The sequence below is a fragment of the Neofelis nebulosa genome, chromosome 6 (assembly GCF_028018385.1).
Source record: "Neofelis nebulosa isolate mNeoNeb1 chromosome 6, mNeoNeb1.pri, whole genome shotgun sequence".
Classification (NCBI taxonomy): Eukaryota; Metazoa; Chordata; class Mammalia; order Carnivora; family Felidae; genus Neofelis; species Neofelis nebulosa.
Window position 1 is genome coordinate 132,727,611 of NC_080787.1, and position 20,187 is coordinate 132,747,797.

General features: G+C 41.6%; 1 protein-coding gene across 16 annotated transcripts in view; it reads left to right on the forward strand.

Moving 5' to 3' along the window:
* The window catches only part of AIG1 (androgen induced 1), a 319,775-nt gene that overhangs the window by 93,727 nt on the left and 205,861 nt on the right, over window positions 1–20,187 (forward strand). The gene's annotated exons all lie outside the window — the stretch shown is intronic.

A 20,187-nucleotide genomic window follows, 5' to 3' on the forward strand; every position in this document is an offset into this window, starting at 1 on the left:
TGTTACTCATCCCATGTTGCCACTTGAATAATGACTGAAGCATCTAAAAGCTCCTCTTTATACCACATCCCTCACAGTTAGTCAGCACGTCCTATTAGATGTGTGTCCAAAGTAGCTGCCAAAGCTGCCCCGGCCCCCTTTTCTCCACCATCCCGGCTTTAGTTCAAGGCTTCATCATCTCTCAACTGAACAGAGGCAATAGGCTCATCTCTTATCTTCCTGCCTCCGAGCTATCTCCTCACCAGGACTTTCCCCGCACTGCTGCCTCGGTAACCTTTCTAGAAGATCTGAAGTTCTGATGGTTCCTTGCCACATTCCCTTCCCAGACACCACCTGTGAATGAAGTGGTCCCGAGTCTCCTAGGCATCTGAGTGGGTCGCTTCTCCCTGCCCTCAGAACACTGCTCTGACACCTATGATTTCACTTATCACATTATTTGATTAGTATTTATTTACTTGTTTATTCCCCTAATGGGCTATGAGGCCATAAGGGGTAGCAACTGTTGTATTTTTTCTCCCATCTTTTCCTCCAGAACCTAGCATATTCTCTGACATTACTGCACACACAGTAAATGTTTACTGAAAAAACGGAATACAAGTCCTTTACTGTCATGCTCAGTCTCCCCTGACTAGGCTTCAGCTTGTCTAGATTCGTTTTTATAGTTTCATATGATTTGGCAAGAGCACAGGAGAGCAATTTAGCCATCGTCTTGGCCTATTAGTGCTGTCCAAGCTCCATTAACTCTTTTTGGCAGTTTCATTATACAATACACTGAAACTTCCACATCATTTTTACCCGACCAGTAGGTAGTTTAGCTAACATTTGAAGTTGTTATTTTGATATTTTATAGACAAAATGTAGGACCTCTAGGTGTATTTGTAGTGTATTCCACCTTGTTAAACTCAACTAGAATACAGCATGAGCTCTGGGGAAGCCACAGTACTAAGGTTTTGAGGGTCATTAAATATATGTTGGAATTTAATAATATGATTGATTTCTAAAGCGCTGTTTTGAATTGAGATGCCTAAGTTTATGCCACTGAATTGAAGCTCCTTTGGAGGCTACTGCTGTGAGTAAAGTCAGTAACAAAATAAGTGATTATTCAGAGCAATAAATTTTAACCATCTTGTAATTGTGCTTGGAGAAGATGGTTGATTCCTCTAGACAAGACAGGTACTTAGATAAAAACTACATATGTGGTGGCAGAAGAGATTGGCTACTGAAGATTATCACTATGTCCAGGGATAATAGAGAAACAGGAAACTAATGGAATACGTCTAGTGGAGAGAGAGTGCTCAGACAAGGGGTCTGGTGAGGAAAAGTGTTATAAGATGGTATTGGCACCAAGTGGATGGTAGACTGGGGACAAAACTCACCTTCGAAGGATAGGTGTTGATTTTTTCCAAGTTGGCTGGGAAGTCTAGATATCTAGAGATCCCAAGGGGTCATTGTGTTGGTCACATTTAGGTAAAGTGGGAAAAGAAGCCTTCCTGAGGGTCCAGAATCATTGTCCGAAATCCTTACGTTGGCACCAGATCATGAAGACAGCACAAATCCTCATCTCATCTCATGCTTCTTTATCCAAATCAGGTTGAAAAATGATCAAAGAAAAGCAAAGAAAGACTGTGACAACCCACTAGAAAATGTTCAACCCAACTTTTTTTTTTCTGTTTGAATCCGAACCTAAACTACCAAATTTGTCCACAAAATGCCTGGTCTTTTAGAAATACTGGGTAACTTCCCTGAGCCTATTTATACCTCTTGTCAAGGTGAAGCTTCTCCAGGGAGTCTCCAGTGTTCCCCTCTGCTAAACTGTAGCCAATACAGAATGGCAATGAAACCTGCCCTCCAGGACATTCCAGGACTGAGTGTGCACCCAGCCCTCATCTCCCAGTCAAAACCCTCTTTTTGCTCCAAGTCCTCTCATGCATCAACTCTCCCTTATAGAGCTGATCACCCCTTCTTTATGAACCTCTACCCCACATGTGCCTCTATTATAGCATCCATTGTGCTTTACTTGTAGTATATTGTTACATTCGTCTGGAACTGGATGTTCGATAAGAGCAGGCACATGCTCTTAGCTCCCTCCCATAGCCCCATCTTCTGGATCAGTGCATGGCACATAGTGGGTCTCAGAAAATATTTTTGAAGGAATGAATGAACAGTGATGGAGGGAGTGCATTTCTATCGTATTTCCTTACTCTCCCAGACTGGTAACACTTTCTGAAAAGGAAATAAGATTATTTTCTCCAAGTGAGCTCAGGCCAGTATTTAGGATCACCATGTAATTCTCTATGTTTCATACCCTAGTCCTTCAGTGACCCATTTTACCGCATCCTTGTCAAGCTCACTGGCTTACAATTTTCGAAATCAGTCTTCCCCTTTTCCACAGAAGAACTGTCTGTATCTGCTGGCCTTCAAGCGTCCAGTATAATACCTTGTCCAGGCTCACACAGCTAGCCGGCTCCCTGGCTGGAAGGAGAATGCTAAGCTGACTGACCCATCATGATTATTGTATCCAGGGCCTCTCTCTGTGGAGCTTTGTTAACATCTAGTGAAGAGATGCCTTTCAACGTGAAATGTCATTATATTTCGCAAACATATTTCTTCAAGACACTGATAAATATTCCTGGCATTTTAGATTATTTTCCTTTTCATCTAAGCAAGGGTGACTTTTTCCTATTTTCTTACCATATCCATATCCAGAGAATGAGCATGCCCTTAATGATCTAATTAATATATGTTTTAACCTAGTTGCAAGGATTAGCTTTGATGGGTGGAAATGTTTCCCTTAAGGCAGCCCCTTTCATCCTTATCAAATACATTAATCCGTGTGACCTGGGAATATATCAAATTGTCTTCTATGTCCAAGTGCCACTCCTCACATGCTACTATCTATATGTGTTAGGATACAAAGGTTGAAGTTAGTAAACATCCTTTTCTCTGTCTACCCTGCTACCGTGCACATCACAGAGCGTCTTTTTTGTTCGATTCTCTTTCTCTGACCGGGGTAACCCCAAAAGCCACTCCATTTCTGTCTGCAGCTCTTCTAATAGGTGCAGACACGTGACAAAGGGGAACTGAATCAAATGACCTCTCGAGTTTTCTGTTTTATTCTCATTCTGTGAAAACGGTTTAGTCTAAGTGATTTGAGAGGTTAGTCAGAATAGAATTTGCTGTTCAACGGTCTTTTTAAATTTCCCTACTGAATCCCACTAGTGGGGAGCTTACAGCCTGTTGTGGAAATTCCTGAGATTGGCGTGGAAGCAAATAGTACAATGCCGGCCACTTGATAGGCTGGATAGATGTCAGTTCCGTCAAATAGGATATGATAGGAATCTTATGGAGAAGCTAAAATTTCCCTAGAACTAATGACTCCCTTACTGTCATATACAAAGTTACAAGCTAGCGTCACACCTAGTCTAAAGCTGCAAGGAAAAATGCTCCGGTGGAAATCTTGTATTTTTAGCAACACCAAATTTGTATATACTTCTAGCATAAAAGTTAATGAAATTCCTTTAAAGTTTATATAAAAGTTCAGATATTTATCCTTGGACGTAGAATTCGCATCTCCCTTATTATTTTTAAGCATTTCCCCTCACTTGCACCTTTTGTAAAGAACTTTGCTTCAACTCAGAATTTGACTGCTGATATTCACACATATGGCAAATATGAACTAATCGGACCACAGATATTTTGCTGCATTCCACGGTGTCTCATTTATTTGTTTAATTTGCAGCCATAGCAACTAGATTCCACTACTTCAGGCTTTTACACAGACCTGCAGTCTGATCAGCCTGGTTGAAGTCTGGCACTCAGTGCTCTGCTCAATTGAAGACATATGCGCAAACTCACTTACCACGTTTTTTAACCTGGTTTTCACACTGGGCAGATATTAATATTTGCGTAAAGTATGAAAAGCCACCTTCTGCAAGGAGAGTAGGCAATTAGAAGATGTTGTGACCTTCTTTTCTGAAACATTTCAAATCTGAAAGTTTTCCTGGCATGCTTTTCAGAAGCCCATCTGACTTTGAAGCAGGCTGCCTCTCCACAGAAGGCTCACTCCAGCAATGACTAATGGATTGACCTGGTGCCATGCTAGCACTGCTCCACGCATGCTGCTCTGCACAAGACGAGCATTTGGAAATGACCTTGAAAGGGAGTCTTGCCAAGCTAATGAAATATGGGCCTTCAAGGAGTGCCATTTCACAAGCGGTTTCCAGAAGGGTATTCATTGTCGAAACTGGGCTCCTTAATTTGGTATTGGTTTACCATGAGTGTTTAACATACACAAGGAATGATGCTCCTTCTTGATTTTATGAGTTGTGCTTTGTTACAGGTTGGAAAAATTAGGTAATGGTGAAAACTGGCATCCCAGTGTTGTTCCTCTTAAGGTGTTTTTGTTTCAAACATTCGCTGGAGGAAAGGAGGATGCTCAAAGGGTCCAAGTGTAAATAAGGAGATGGGAGTTTAAAATGAAGGGTAAGCTGCAAATGGGGGTCAAGGTGGTGTTCGTGGGTAAAGATGGTAGGAAGAGGTACCTCTCTGTACGCAGTTTACTGCCCAGTTGATAGGATTCCAACTCACCAGATTTCAGTTCTAGGAGGACAGTGTTCCTTCATCTCAGTATGCACGCCGAGAGTGCATAGTCTGTGGTAGTTGTTTAAAAATGTTCATCGCCATTGACATCAGTTGTTGCTATATGGCTTTCCATTTTAGTGAGTGATGTATTTCTGTTGGTGCACAGAGTCTTTTTTTTGATTGCGCTTCTCATGCTGGTGAAGTTGGCTGACATTTCAGGATCTGTGAATGAAGCTGTGCTTTAACCTTATTTGGAAGTCAGAGATCAGGCTCCTGGATTCATATGATTTGGAAAGGTCCCCCTCAGGTTCTCCTCCTGTGACCTCGCTTCTATAATCATGGGTAGCAGAGACAGTCCAAGGTCAGGGCAGTCAGGTGGATGTTAGAAGAACAATGGGGAACAAGTCATATTCTCTTAATTTGTTCTTAATTAATTATCTTCATTCTTCGTTAGTTTGCTGAAGCCAGCTCTCAGATTTTTATACAAAATTAGATTGGATACTTCTTTTAAAAAAAAATTTAGCCCCTCTAGAACTCTCTGATGAGATTGCTAAAGACCTCTGGCCCTCCTTATTTCTAAAATACTGATAAATCTCACTAAGTAATCTTGGGAAACAAACATCTATAAGATCAGGGCAGCATACTGTCAATGGCAGCTTCCCAGAACATTCCTTTTTACTTCATCTGGAATTTTTCAATAGGTAATTTGATATTTCTGTAAGTTTAAACTGGAATCACTAAAATGAAGGCATTTTTCCCTTATAAGCTCAAGCCTTCCAGACTCATCATTTTGTAGAGTTACATAAGTAAGCCATGCAACTAAGCTCAAAGTCTAAATTATAGAATATAGTTGTTGTAAAACTGTTCACGTTTTATGCAGCAACTTACATTAAAACCAGTAACATATTTGCAAAACAGGTTTTGTAAGCAACAATTTATATTGAAATCCAGCTTGGTGATTTTTCATTAGATTTTGCTGAGGGTTATATGCTATATTATTCACTTGTGAAATTTTTTCTTTCTCAGTTGCTTATGTTTGGTAAGTTTGCTTGAAAAGTTCTGGCATAGGAATAGCTCAGAATGATGCCATTATCTTGCCCTGTTTTCTTTATCTGTCTGTATTTGGGTGATTTGCTTTAAATTTCAGTTCCATACCTTTTTTTCACTTTTAAATGTTTCTGTTGGAGAACACATTTTCCTAAATAGTCCTGATCCCTAGTTTAGAGCCTCATCATATTAATATGACATTTTTATAATATTTCCTAAAACACTTATCAACTGCTTAAATAAAGAAAATATGAAAGAGGGAGAGAGAGACCAAAGAAGGGTGAGAAAAAGAGGAAAAGGCAGCAGGGCACATCAACCAGAAAGAACATCATGACTTCTGGTACGTAATATCGTAGATCACAGCTCACAGGAACCAAGAGATGGACTAAAAACACAAGGTCCAGGCAATGAGTTTTTGATGCCCTGAGAATCCTCGTGTCCTTGTGTCCTACTGACTTGGGCACTCAGCACTGCCTTTCTCTTCCTGATAATGCTTTTTCTTTTATCTTTTCAGTAAACATTTTAGATGTGAAGAAATACGGGAGCTTATCATTATTCAATACAGAAAATACCTTCACCTTTAAACTATATTCACAGTCTCACCATCCTATGTTTTAGAATCATACGAGATGATTTGTGTGTAGGTAAATAGAATGTAAAGTATTTTCTTTTTTTATCATTTATTTACTTATTTTAATATTAAATTTATTGTCAGATTGGTTTCCATACAACACCCAGTGCTCATCCCAACAGGTGCCCTCCTCAATGCCCATCACCCACTTTCCCCTCCCTCCCATCCCCTATCAATCCTCAGTTTATTCTCAGTTTTTAAGAGTCTCTTATGGTTTTGTTCCCTCCCTCTCTCAAAAAATTAAAAATAAAGTATTTTCTTATGAATAACTTCACTCTGACCCATGCGCAGCTCCTCCCAATTGAACAGGAGCCTTCTTTCCAAAGCCCCAGGTAGAGACTTGCTCAACCTTTATTCTAACACTGATAGCATGTTGTCCTCTGCTTCCTTGTCTAATTGTTGTAAAAGATATCTCAAACATCGTCTGTGTACCTTATATATATTTCTACTAGTACACATAAGTGAAAGAAATATGACCCTGTATTAGGGCTCTCCAAAGAGACAGAATCAGGAGTGTGTGTGTGTGTGTGTGTGTGTACATATGGGGAACTGGCTTACATGATTATAGAGCCTGAGAAGTCCCAAGATCTATAGTCAACAAGCTGGAGACCCAGGAGAACCAATGGTACAGTTTCAGTCCAAAGGCCTAAGGAGCAGGAAAGCTGATGGCCCAGGTTCTAGTCCAAGTTTGAGTCCAAAGGCAGGAGAAGACCCATGTCCTAGATTGAAGGCGGTCAGGAAGAGAGAGCAAATTCTCCTTTCTTCATCCTGTTATTCTAATTAGACCTTCAGTGAATTACATGACCCCCACCCCCGTTGAGGAGGACAGTCTGCTTTGCCCAGCCTATTGATTCAAGTGTTCATCTCATCCAGAAATATCCTCACAGACACATCCACAATAATGTTTAACCAAATACCTGAGGGCCCTGTGGCCCAGTCAGGTTGACACATAAAATTGACCTTTCCAGATCCCCATCAAAAACTCCTCTCTTCCTTTAAATGTCAACTCCATTTGTTAAAAGTCTGAATAATGCTGTCCTGTTTCCATGCCATTAAAGTTACACTAAAGTTGGTCAATGCTGGTCGGCCCAAGTCTCATGCTCAGAGGTTCTTAGGATTCGGTTTGGGATGGGGCCCGTGCGCCATCTATATTCTTTGTAATGTGTTCTGAAGCACAGCCAAGTTTGAGAATCCTTGAATTCGTTATTCTCTAAGCTTCCTTGGGATTCAGTGAAAGTGGTTAATGGAAGAACACAAAGAGGGAAGTCACCCTGGCAGTGCCTGGAGCTGAGCTGAATGGAGGGCATGGTAAAGAGACGGACTTCGTTAGACGTGCATAACCAGGCTGACTTAACCATTAAGGCGTTGGTTACAAGGTGGCATCTCTGCCTCTTTTTCGACTGGGATAAAATACTGGCGCCATCCCAAGATTCTAGGAAAAATGAATCAATATTAACATTTCTTAAAAGATTAAAAGCATAGCACATGTGTCAATTATCATTAATCCTTGAAAATATTTATGGAGTTAAATGGTCTGTAACTAATTAGAGGTGGCAGTTAACAGGGGATATGGGTTTCCTCTGAGTTATATGAAACAAAATATAAATCTTTTTATATAACCCTATTTCCTACAGAAAGGATTTTTGCTTATCAGTGGGATTTTTAAAGTTTTATTTTATTTTCTTGGATTTCATTCCTTTTCCATAAATTCTATAAGCAGAATTACAATGAGGTGAGTCACAGTCTTAACACTTTTTTGGAGCTTCTTCTGCCAATGCAGCTTGGAATATAGGGGATTTTTTTTAAAGTGTGTTTGGGAAACTTGGGGAGGGGAGAGGCAGGGAAGGAGGAAAGAAGGAAGGAAAAACAGAGACAAGATATTTTACTTTAGACTAAATTTTTTTAAATTAATGACATTGTAAGGCTTCCATAGTAGTTCATCAGTGTGTTGTACAAAACCCTGAAGTCCAAATGGTTTGGGTTTTTAAAGTTCATTCATGAGCTAGTCATTTGGAACTGAGAACACATTTTACCACAAAAATTCTGTTATATAAGCGGTAATTAATTTTTGAGGCTAGCTCATAATCTGTCCTCATTCTGTTTTGAAACTGAATGGCTGTGCCTTTACAGTGATAAATAGACTATACGATTGAAAATTTGTAGATCAAAAGAACATTAAAGCAAGAACATCAATTTTTGAGTCACTTACAGCTTTTCACTTGAATGCTGGTGCTGGAGGGAAAAGCAGATTTAATCTGAAGAGCCCACAGACGTGCAGAACGTCTAATGTCGATATTTGAGAATGCCAGCCAACCATCCTCTTCCGAGAGTCTCTGAAGCCACACGTGTGCTTCGGGCTGGTCACCAAAAAGCAACACGCTTAGACCATATTAATAAGTCCTCGCTGAAAAAATGTCTTCTTTCTTTCCTGCAACAAATACAGATGTCACATGTACCATAAGTGATATGCTCCTCATCACTTACACTGGAAGGACACAGGAAGAACATCTCTCTGTGGAGCTTACGATGTAGTGGGCGAAGTAATCGAATAATAGTGCAAGTAGATGACCTACGATTCATCCATGTTTATGAAATATTATAATATGAGCATTAAAGTAATACATCTGTACAAGGAGGAATGAAGATTTGCACAAGCTACACATGGGGATGGGAAGGCAAACCTTTGCTAAATACCTGCCAATGGCCAGCCACTTACTTACATTATCTCATTTTCTCTTCAGCGTGACCCTGAGTGGTAGGGACTATTACCACTATTTCACACATGAGCAGCTGAGACTCAGAAGTTAAAAATGTGTCCAAGATGGTCTAACACTCTGCACAGGGCCTGTGTACAAATCAAGCCTCCAGGACTCCAGGCACTTTCTGCCAGTCTGAACTGTCTGTTTTGCAAAATCACTCTGGAGATATTTCCTATTAGTTTACTCAGTATTTTTTTTATAAGTATCTATGCAGTAATCTCCTAGAATTTAAGAGTGGAAACAATGTTGTATTTCCTGATGCTGACATGCTCCTTTTTGTTAATGCGAGCTGTTTCCACTTCTCTGATGCCACGTTTAATGTTCCCATGCGCTACATAGATCCTCACCAGAAGGAGGGGGCATCAATCTGAAATGCAGAAAATTTTTCTGAAGCAGCACTTCATTCGAATACACATGTAAATTTAAACCCATCTTTTTCAGACCTAAATGTGAGACCTAAAACCATAAAAATCCTAGAAGAGAACACAGGCAGTAACCTCTTCGGCATTAGCCGTAGCAACTTTTTCTAAGTATGTCTCCTGAGGCAAGGGAAACAAAAGCAAAAATAAACTACTGAGATTTCATCAAATAAAAAGCTTCTGCACAGCAAAGGAAACAATGAAAAAAAAAAAACAACCTAAAAGACAGCCTATGGAATGGGAGAAGATATTTGCAAATGACATATACAAGAAAGGGTTAGCATCCAAACTATATAAGAAAGGCAGCCCAGGTGGAGGAACAGCAGAAGCAGAGGCGGGAAACACCACCATATGTTTGACAAACTTGCATAAAGTGTGACCCCACCACAGAAGAGGTGCCTGGAGGCAGTGACACTTGGCCATGACTCGGGGCCAAGCCAGAAGCTCTCGGTGCCCCGGCCAAGGAGACAGAAGGTGATACTGCTAGCTTTGGGGGGTTATTGAAGGATTTTAACCAGAGGTGAAGTGGGGTCAGAGCAGCATTTTAGAAGGCTTCCTGCCTTGGGGTTGAGGGGGAAGAAATGACAGGGACAGCCTGGGTTTAAGAGGGAGGAGAAGGCTGGGAATGGAGGCTTGGTCACTGCCCACCTTGCAGGGAGAAGACTGAGAAGGACGTCACGAGTGTGGGACACTAGCCCGGGGAGAAAGCAGGTGGAGGAGCCCAGAGGAAAGCACTTTGGGAAGAAGGAACGTACTGGGCCACACGTTGGTGCCATCAGACAAGGACAGGGACTGGCACGGGTACCAAGGAGCAGCAAAGTGACTACAAGGTAACAAGCCATAGGGAAAGAAGAGCCTGCCTGAACAGCAAGAAGCACTAACAAAACCTCCTGAATGTGGCAGTTTTGAGGTGGAGGAAGATGGACCAGTTCATCTTTCCCTTGAGACACAAACAAGGGTAGACTGAGTGTTGCAGTTGAGGGGTAGGCAATTTTCCTTGTGAACCTCATTTTCTCCCAGGGACAGAGGCACTATTTCTGACATACACCCTTAGCAGGGTCGGAAGCTTCCCCAGCTACACAAGTGGTGTTCTGCCACTTAATGTACTGTCACCTGGAATAAGTTTCCTATATTGATCTGAACGTTAATCTGTACGCAATATGGGCAGATCATAGGGGAATATGCAGAAAGATGGATTAAAAAAAGAAGTAACTTGTTTGTGCACTTAAAAACATTTTTTTTAATATTTATTTTTGAGAGAGAGACGCACACAGAGTGTGAGCAGGGGGAGGGGCAGAGAGAGAGGGAGCCACAGAATCTGAAGCAGGCTCCAGGCTCTGAGCTGTCAGCACAGAGCCCGATGCAGGACTCGAACCCACGAACCGCGAGATCATGACCTGAGCCGAAGTCAATCACTTAACCAACTGAGCCACCCAGCTGCCCCTGTGTACTTCTTGAAAGAGGAGGAAGACAACCTTTAAAATAATCCTTCCCATTCGTGACTTCTGATTTGTCAGCACAACGAAAGCAAAACAAAAACAAAAAAACATGATTAATTGAAAGCCTGCATAATTTAGATTATGTCTTTGTTTAAAATGTCCTAAGAGACACCAGCTGGCTCGGTCGGTAGAGTGTGTGACTCGTGATCTCAGGGTTGTGAGTTCAAGCCCCGTGTTGGGTGTAGAGATTACTTAAAAATAAAATCTTTAAAAAAGAAAATAGATAAAATGTTCTAAAATCTGATTGAGATATTTAGGAAGCTTTGGAAATTTCTGTAGACATGTGTTAGAACCATTTGCTCTGGCGAAAATTCTACTTTAGAAAACAAATGAAATTGGACTTGACTTGGGGAACTAGTTCTCTGACCAGATATCATTCAAAGACACTGAACTGCGGGCTCCAGTCTGTGACCATCTTTCAAGATAAATGCATGTGGGAACCTTGGGGGGGGGGGGTGTTTCCAGAGGCTGCTGCGAAGTCAATATGATCATGAACCGAGCGCGCGGTGACATCTTTGCAAGTGTGAGGGTACTAGATGAGACAGTGCTTCTCAGCTCCTTCTCGGAATTTCTTTAATCTTTCTGGCAATTAAAAAAAAAAAATGAGAAAGAGAAAAAAACTCTTGAGGTGTATAAAATGTTATTAAATTTGCAGCAGTTGTCATGGTTACCCTGAGAATTTTATTGCTTTATTAATGTGTAATTCCCTTTATTTCTGGAAATATCATTATAATGAAACACAATCGTCTGCAGCCTCTTTACAGGTTTTGCCCCGTGTCTCAGAGACTCTCACCAGGGCTGTGACCAATGTGTGGTTTCTGGGCCACCTGTGTGCTGTTAGTCCAGGAACTAGGACACCATTGTTTAGGAAAAGACAACGTGAAGTTAATGACTCTTGAGAATCCCTTAGAAGTTCAGATCCTTCCCTAATCAAAAGTGCTTTTTTTTTTTTTTTTTCCTAGAGGAAAATGATCCAACGCTTGAGTCTTTTCCTAGCTAAAATAATTTGGGTTTTCTGCCATTAAAACATTTTTTTAAGTGATTGTTTCTACTTACTGACGTCACTTTGGAGCATTTGGGAGATATGTGTCTGGTCAATTCTTTAAAAACTTATCTTCCCTAAATTCATTTCTTGTATCATACAAGGATTTTTGAGAGACATCGCTAATAGAGGTTTTGGCCCAGTGTTTCTAAGTCTACTCTCCCCGTACTCAAGTTGAAGCTAAATAAAATAGTTCAGTAAAGTCTTTTAGGGTAACTGCTTTTGGCAGATGCTGCTAGCCGATCCCCACTTTTCTTTCTCTCCTTCCTGGGTGCTCACCAGACCATATTTGCCAGCATCCCTCGCAGTTAGGTCTCAACATTAGACTCGTGGACAGTGGAATGTGAATGGAAGTTATGAAATCACTTCCTGGCCTGGCCTGTAAACACCGCCCACATAATCCTCCCATCCCATGTTTTCAGGCTGGTCGGTGACTCTGCCAGTCTGGACCCTTGGGTAACTGGATGGAGCAGAGCCTCATGCTCTAGGAACCTCTGTTGTCTGAGATGAGAGAGTAGTGCGCTCTATCGGCTAGTGTTACCCTCGCTAAGGCACCGCTTATCAACATCCTTTCTAAGCAGCCATATAATCCTTGGGAGAAGGTTTTCATTCGCCAGTGTTTTCTACGGTTTCTCTCACAACCTTTAAGAAGAGACCGGCATTATAAATCCCAGGGCTCCTACGCAGTGTCCAATAAATTTTGCTGGTTCCGACAAGTGCCGGAGACCTGAACGGCTATAGCAGTAGTAGCTTATCAGAAAATATCATCAGACCCTTGTGACTTATGTATACAGGGAACCAAAGGAAACGAAATTAACCTTTTCTGGATACTTCTTTGTGCCAAGTACTGTGTTCGCTCCTCTGATATACACAAACTTATTTATTCTCCCTAATTAATCTTCTAAGGAGCTCTGTTATTCCCATTTTACAGGTATTTAAAGTGTCTGTGGTTAAAGTGTCGTGTGGTTCTAGTAACTTCTTCATAGCTAGGGAGTGGCAAGGGAGGATTCAAATAAGTTTGCCTGGAACCAAATCTAGCCAGTCTTTCCACTTTGCTGCTTGTCGTGGTATACAATCAGTTAACTAAGGTCAGTTGATTATCATGCTCCAAGACAGAATGATAGCTAGTAATAACTGGAAACATATGCAGAGAACATTTGACTGTGATGTAGGAAACAGAAACTCTCATTAGATTTTTAGAAAACTTCCGTTCGATTTATAATACGGACATTGTTGAGTTTTACCTTCTAACGTAATTAAGATATCAGAACAGCTGTTGTAACAGATACCAAAATAACAGTAGTTTAAAACTGGTGGTCTGCAGGTTGGCAGGCCAACTCTTCCTGATGAGGTCAACCAGGGCCCCAGGCTCTTTCATTTGGTTGCTTCTGCATCCTCTAAGGATGTTCATCATCTGTGGGGTGGCAGATGGCTTACCCCACCACATCTGCATTTAAGCCATGACGAAGGGGGTGTAAGAGAGGAGACAACACACATCTTTTCAGTGAAAGGCATGACCCAGAAATTCCACACAATCACTTTTGCTCAAAAAGTCGCATGGTCTTGTGGCTAACTGCAAGAGGGTCTAGGAAATAATCGTCTTTAGCCTTGTGCCGATACTGTATTCTTCTAGAGAAAGGAGACAAAAGATATGGGGGGACAAATAGACAGTAGCCTCTGTCACCCTTTCTTTTCCTTCTCATGTTTTCGTAAACATGAGAATGAAAAAGATCCAAAGCAGCAGTAGCTGAAGAGGAAAGGAAATGAATCAAGGAAACTAAGTAATTCAAAAATTGAGTATCTCCTTTTTCCTTAACCTCTTCCAGCACATATGCTAAAAGAATCAAGAGTTAATGCTTACCACTAAATTGCCTTAAAATGGGCTATAAGTATTAAATTAAGCATTCTCTGAATAAAATGATTGCAACAAATTGAGGACATATGAACAAAAAACTAGATATTAAATCATATTAAGTAATTAGAATTCATTTCATTAGGTCTGACATGTGGTTAAATTATAAAACAAAACTTCATCTGGTAGAGATATTTGCTGAGGGGTATGTAAGTGAAATGATATGATGTCTGCAGTTTGCTTTAAAACACTCCAGGAAAAAAAAAAATGGGACGGGGTTGATAAATAGACAAAATTAGATTGGGAAAATATTGTGAGTTTTTGTAACTGGCTAATAATTCATGGGGGTTCATAATGCTATTCTTTCTACTTTTAGGTATATTTGAAATATTCCATACCATAATAAAAAGTTACATAAATACTTGTTCCAGGAAAGAAAAGCGATTTTTGGCAGTGCTCTGATGTTCATATGAACTCATTTCTGTCCTCCAGTTGAGTGCATTCTTAAGTTTCCAGCATATTATTTATTCGCATGCATACAACTGGAAATAACTCATTTCATCTAAAGAATTCATTAATTTACTTTTAAGCCAGTTCAGCAAAACCTTGCTGAGTGCCTGTTGTATCTGGTGATGCAAGCAATGCAAAAATGAGTAAGATAAGGCCCCTGCTCATGAAGTTTAAAGTCTAATCAGGCAGATAAGACAATCAATCCCTCAAGTAAATCTAATTGAAGAGAGGTACACAAGAAGGCTTCACTGTCGGGAAGATCCCACCAAATTGGAAGCATCGGCAGAATTTTCTGGCTCACATATAAGCTTTAAAGGATGGGTAGGTTTTTGACAGATGGAAGTGGTGAGGAAGGTGATCTGGGCAGGTGACCACCAAGAGAAAGTCTCCAAGCCAGGGAATATGAGGCAGTTTCCCGATGACTGAAAAGGAAAATAGGGTTTTGAGAGTGAGTGTCTGGATGTCCCATGAAAGGAAATAGGGGAGCAAAGAGGACCTGGCGGAGAAAATGCCCGCTCTTTACAGGAGCATGTTGTTTTTGAGACACTGCTGAGATGCCACATGAGATGCCACATGAGATGCCCGTGTCCGGATGTGGTGTTGGAGCACAGAGACATCAGTGTGGGTAGTCAGCTGCATAAATTCCTAGTTGAAGCGCAGATAAGATGAATTCACTGCTGAGGAGAATAGAGAAAACACTTTTTAAAGGCCGGTTTTTTAGAGTAGAGGATCATGACAACAACATCAGTGTGAAAATGGCAGGATGGTTTCAGGTGATGTTAAAGACGACATGAGTCCCTGATATGACAACATCCGTCTCCCTGTCCCTGCCCGTCTACTGAATTCTCGGCACTCCGTACGATCACAGAGCTTCTTATCTCTGCTTTCTCTCTCCTCCTCCTTCAGCCTGAGCTTCTCCAGAGTTGTCTATACAGATTGTCTCCACTGCCTGACCCTTCTTCACTCTGTAACTTACTCTGAATCAGAATCCTGCCTCACCCCTCCACTGAAACTGCTTTCAGTTCAACATGAGGGTTTGCACTCACCTCCCATTGACCAAGTCCATGGCCACATTTGATTCCTCACTTTCCTCAACTCTCTGAGCAGTATTTTACCCAGCTAGCCACTTGTACTTCCTTGGCACTCTCTCTTCTTGGCCTCTGGTTTTCTCCTGGCTGCTGCTTCTCATTTTCTCCGCAGGCTCCTCCTCTCCTCAATGTTTACATATTGTGGTGTCTTGGGACCAATACTGGATTTTCTTTTCTTCCTACAATCTCTCCTGGAGGCATTTTTCCTGTTCTTTGCTTTCTCCTAACAAAAGTCAACGAAACTCCTATATTTATATCTCATTTGACTTCTAGACCCGCCTAAGGCCTCCACTCACATTTCTCCTACGTATTTTGTATGTAACACATCCAAAACTGAAATTTGGACTACTCCTACCTTCCTCCCTGTTCTCCATCTCAGTAAATGTCACAACCATCCACCTTGCTACTCCAGCCCATAAAGTGAATCATTTTATTTGCAAAAGGTCCACAGGACAATTCCACTAAGAAGCCCAAGCAAATACTGCTTCATTATGAAATGTCTTTTGGTCCTTAGACTGTTCCCTCAAGTAACTGAAGTGTGTTAGCCATAAAAATAAAGCTTTCCCACATAACTTCATTGCAGTGGAGCAGTTTGATTTAGGCACCACTGCAAACCGTAAATTTAAATATGTGGTTGACTTTAAGCTATATATTATAAAGGATTTTGTGAGTTGGTTATAGTCAGGACTAGCCCCAGAGGCTCCATAAGTAGAGGGGACCCCACACATCACTTGAGAGATGCGGATGCTGCTTTTCTCTCAATCCGAATAGAAATCCATCAGCTGTGGACCTCTCCCCCACCCTCTGCTCTGCCTGGAGTGCTGAAAACCGGTAACCTTACTTCTCTTCTGCGGTGAGGAGCTGGGGACACTTTCCATCCCACTAGGTTTCAAGAGGATGTGATTAAAGAGGGTTTGCATTTTATCCATGTCTTGGGAGTCTAGGCTCTCCACGGACAGGCGTAATGATTTGGAGGAAGGGGAACATGCTTCTAGTTCCAGCTCAGGACTAACAAGTTAGTTGTAAATCTGACCAGTAGAGTTGTCTTTCCCTCTGTTCTATACCCCTCTCCACATCCAACACAGGACAGTAACTAATGCTACTTAATTATCTACTTTGTGCCAGACGCCGCCTTAATGTTCTCCACGAACGAACTCTTGTGATCCTCATAACATCCTATGAGTTCATTGTTATTACTATCAGTATTTAACAGACGAGGGGCTGAGGTGTAGGAAGTTAGTAAATTGCTCTAGGACATCTAGGATTTAAATCTAGGTTACTCATTTCTGGCTTGTGCCCTCTTCACCGCTCCATCATACCAAGTTTCATAGAAACTACCTCTGAATTACTTCCTCCCCTCACTCCTATTGTGCCACTCATGTAAGATGTACCATCGACTTAATTTAATTACAGCTTTCAGGAACAAAGTAAGCACTACCAAATCAAGTGTAGTTATAATGGGACTGACTTTTAAAATGCTATGTTTTCTCTGTCTTGGTAATTTTTTTTTTACTTCAGATCTCTGAGGTTTTTAGCTAAAGGGACAAACTAATTGCAGAAAGCAAAGAGGCAAATTTTTGGCTATTGACTGCTACACTTGGGCCACGTGACTCCAAACAGCTCATCTGGAGCCACGGTTGGTTTTTATTTTCTTCTGTTCTGTTCTGTTAATTACAAGACAGAATTTTTAAAAATATAAAACTTTAAAAACTGGCTTCAAAGTTTGCTGTGCCTATCAAGAGCCAAAGCCTGATAATTTAATATAATTGAAGAGAAGGAAGGGTGAGGTCTGAGATGCATCTTGTTCCCCAAGAGAGGACATTTTAGCTTCTGGCAGGAGAAGGATCTGCAGTCGAGATGCCAAAGTACCCTGAGAAGGTATGCCGTGCCCTGGCACCTGGAGATGGGAAGGAACAGAAACCCCAGAACCGTTTGGGGAAATCCCAGAGGACCAGGATTTGAGTCCAGTCGTCGCTCCGGTAGAAGCCACGCCTAATAGGGAAATCTTGTAGCAGCAGGATGGTGGGTTGGAAAAGCAGCAATGACTGGTTGAGATATCCAGGGCACGTGGAAAACATCTTAAAATTCCCTGTGTCCCCAGAGGCTGCCCTGGGAGGGACGCCCAAAGGCCTTGGTGTCCTGCAGAAGGGACACCATCAGCATATGTGATGTGGATTCCATGTGCTGGAGGCTGTGGAAACAGAAGCAACGTCAGCGGCAAAAGCGGTGTGGGTCCCCAGGAGGGTCAGCAGGAATTGGGGCTAACAGACTAGATGGCTTTTCCTGATGCCACGACACATATGGGCCTTCTTAGAATTTAGACGGTACCCCAGGAAAAAGAGAAGGAAGAGCAGAACCCTAATTTGATTGTTTGAGTTCTGAGTTTGACTATGAAATAACTGAACATGAATGAGTTTCCCCGAAAGTGGCTGGAGTTTTCGTAGCTGAGTCACTCAAGGTCACATAGCCAGAGAATACTGCAGCCAGTCTGACCTCACAGTCCATACTCTAAGCCACCATTTATGCTTTATCATTGTGTCTCCACTGTCTCCACATTTCCCTTAACTAAATAGAAGGCAGCTCAAGACTTAAGTTAAATTACACTGTAGAAAGATAAAAGGTGACTGTAAGGTTCACCCTGTGACTTCACACATCCATTTTAAGATGCATCCAGATTTCAGTAACACTAAAATGTCTTCAGCTTGAATAAATGTCAGATACATTCTCTTCTCTCCGGGTCCACTGCCACCACCTAATCCATGTCCTACCTGGATGCTTTTAAGTGTCTCCATATTGGAGAGGTTAGGCTTTTTCTATAAAATTAGGAGCAAGAAAACTAGGACTGATGGATAGAAAATTTACAGAGACAGAATTCTGTGCAGAATCAGAGAGAACTTCCTCATAATCTCAGATATCCAAAGATAGAATGAGCATCCTTGGGTGGCACCAAGTGCTACATTCCTTGAGTTGTTAGAGCATCGTCAAGACGCCTACTACCAAGAAGGAACCTTATGGAGGGGAATTTAGGAGTGAACATATGGCTGGATGAGGCGGCCTTTCAGGTCCCTTCCAACATTGAAATCCTGCCATTTTAGAATGGAGATTGTGAACACCAGATTGCTGTGTGTTTAAAGAGTGGGAAATGAGGACACGGAAGCAGTGGTAGAGACTAGTCTTTTGAAGATGATTACCATTGAGGAAAGCAGAGCTTTATTGTATTACATGGTGGGATTGAGGGAAGATTTTAACACTGGGAAGAACTGAGCAGATTTTGTAGGTAGAAGATGAAGAATTGATTTTTTTTAAAGGAAAAATTAAAAAAGAGGGAGTTCTGTTCCAGCATTGATTGCTGCATGACATCCTGCCCCAACACTTGGTGACTTTCAAGAACAACACCTGTACCGTATCAGGATTTTGTAGATCTGAAATTGAGGCAGTGCTTAGCTGGGTGACTTTTCCACGTGGTATCAACAGAGTGGTCTTTACTCTGTGAAGTGAAGTGCTCTACTGCTCAGTGGTCTTTAGCCAACATGTCTTGTGCCTCAATAGGGATGGCTGGACAGTAGTATTGAGCTGGAGCAGTTGACCAGAGCACCTGTTTTTGGCCTCACCAATCTCTTCAGGTAGTCCAGCTTCTTATATGGCCACTCATAGCTCCCAAAGAAGTGTGCCAGGAAGTCCGGGCAAAATTGCAAGACTTCTTAAGGCCTAGCTTCAAAAACCCAGAGCGTCACTTCCCTCTGCATACTATCAGTCAATCAAGTCCATAAGGCAAGGTCAGATTCAAGGGGAAGGGACCTTGCTTCCATCTCTCAGTAAGAGGAACAACAAAGAATTTATAGCCATCTTTAATCTCCCATAGAAACAGTGGATGGAACAAGATTCTGAACAATGTGGGGAGTCCAAGTTGAGAGCAAGGGTGAAGGATTCCTTAGAATGGTGAAGAAACATGTCTGCCCTGGAGATAAGAACAAAGAAAAAGGGTTCCAGAGAGAGGAGATAGACTTTAAGGTGAAAACAAGAGAAAGCGGAAGGCGTTATTTTCAGAGAGTTCAAGTAATCCAAGGCTGTCTAGTGGAAGGAGAACCTCACATAATGGAAATTAGGCTGCCCACCCACTGTCCATATATTTTACCTCTGAGTTGCTTCCTCATTCCGACAGTGTATCTTCACTGCCTTCAAGCGAGGCATGCCTCACACAGACTTTAGTCCGAAGTCACTGCAAGATCTTTGGTTCAGAGTTTCAGTGCTTTTCATGTGCCCCGTGAACCAGTGTCCTAGTCTCCAGAGCCATGGGGCAGGTAGATTGGTCTCCTTGGAAAATGAGCTCACGTGTGACTTCATTCCTGGTCCACACTTAAAGGATTGAGCAGACCAGCCATGAACCCGAGCCTGCGTGGCAAAATGTGAAATCCGCTTGCTACAAATGATCCAGATAATCTCCTTCAAGCCTCTTGTGGATAAAAACACAGAGCCACATAAGGGTGACATTCTGGCAGGTATTCAAAGCTGTAGTGGTTGTGGCTTGGCTCCTGTTGTATGCACAGAGCTGTTGGATTGGCTTGATCGACGCAGGTCTCCCTGGATTATCCTTTTGATAAGTATCTTTAGAAGCTTACTAATTAACTTTAAAGGAATGTTTCTCTTTGGCACTATGTCTCATTCTTTTTGCATTATCTATTCCGGTGATAAATGATGGATGCATAAATACCTTACCTTTGCTCAATCAGTGTTTTCTGTTGTTGACGTAAAGTGTACA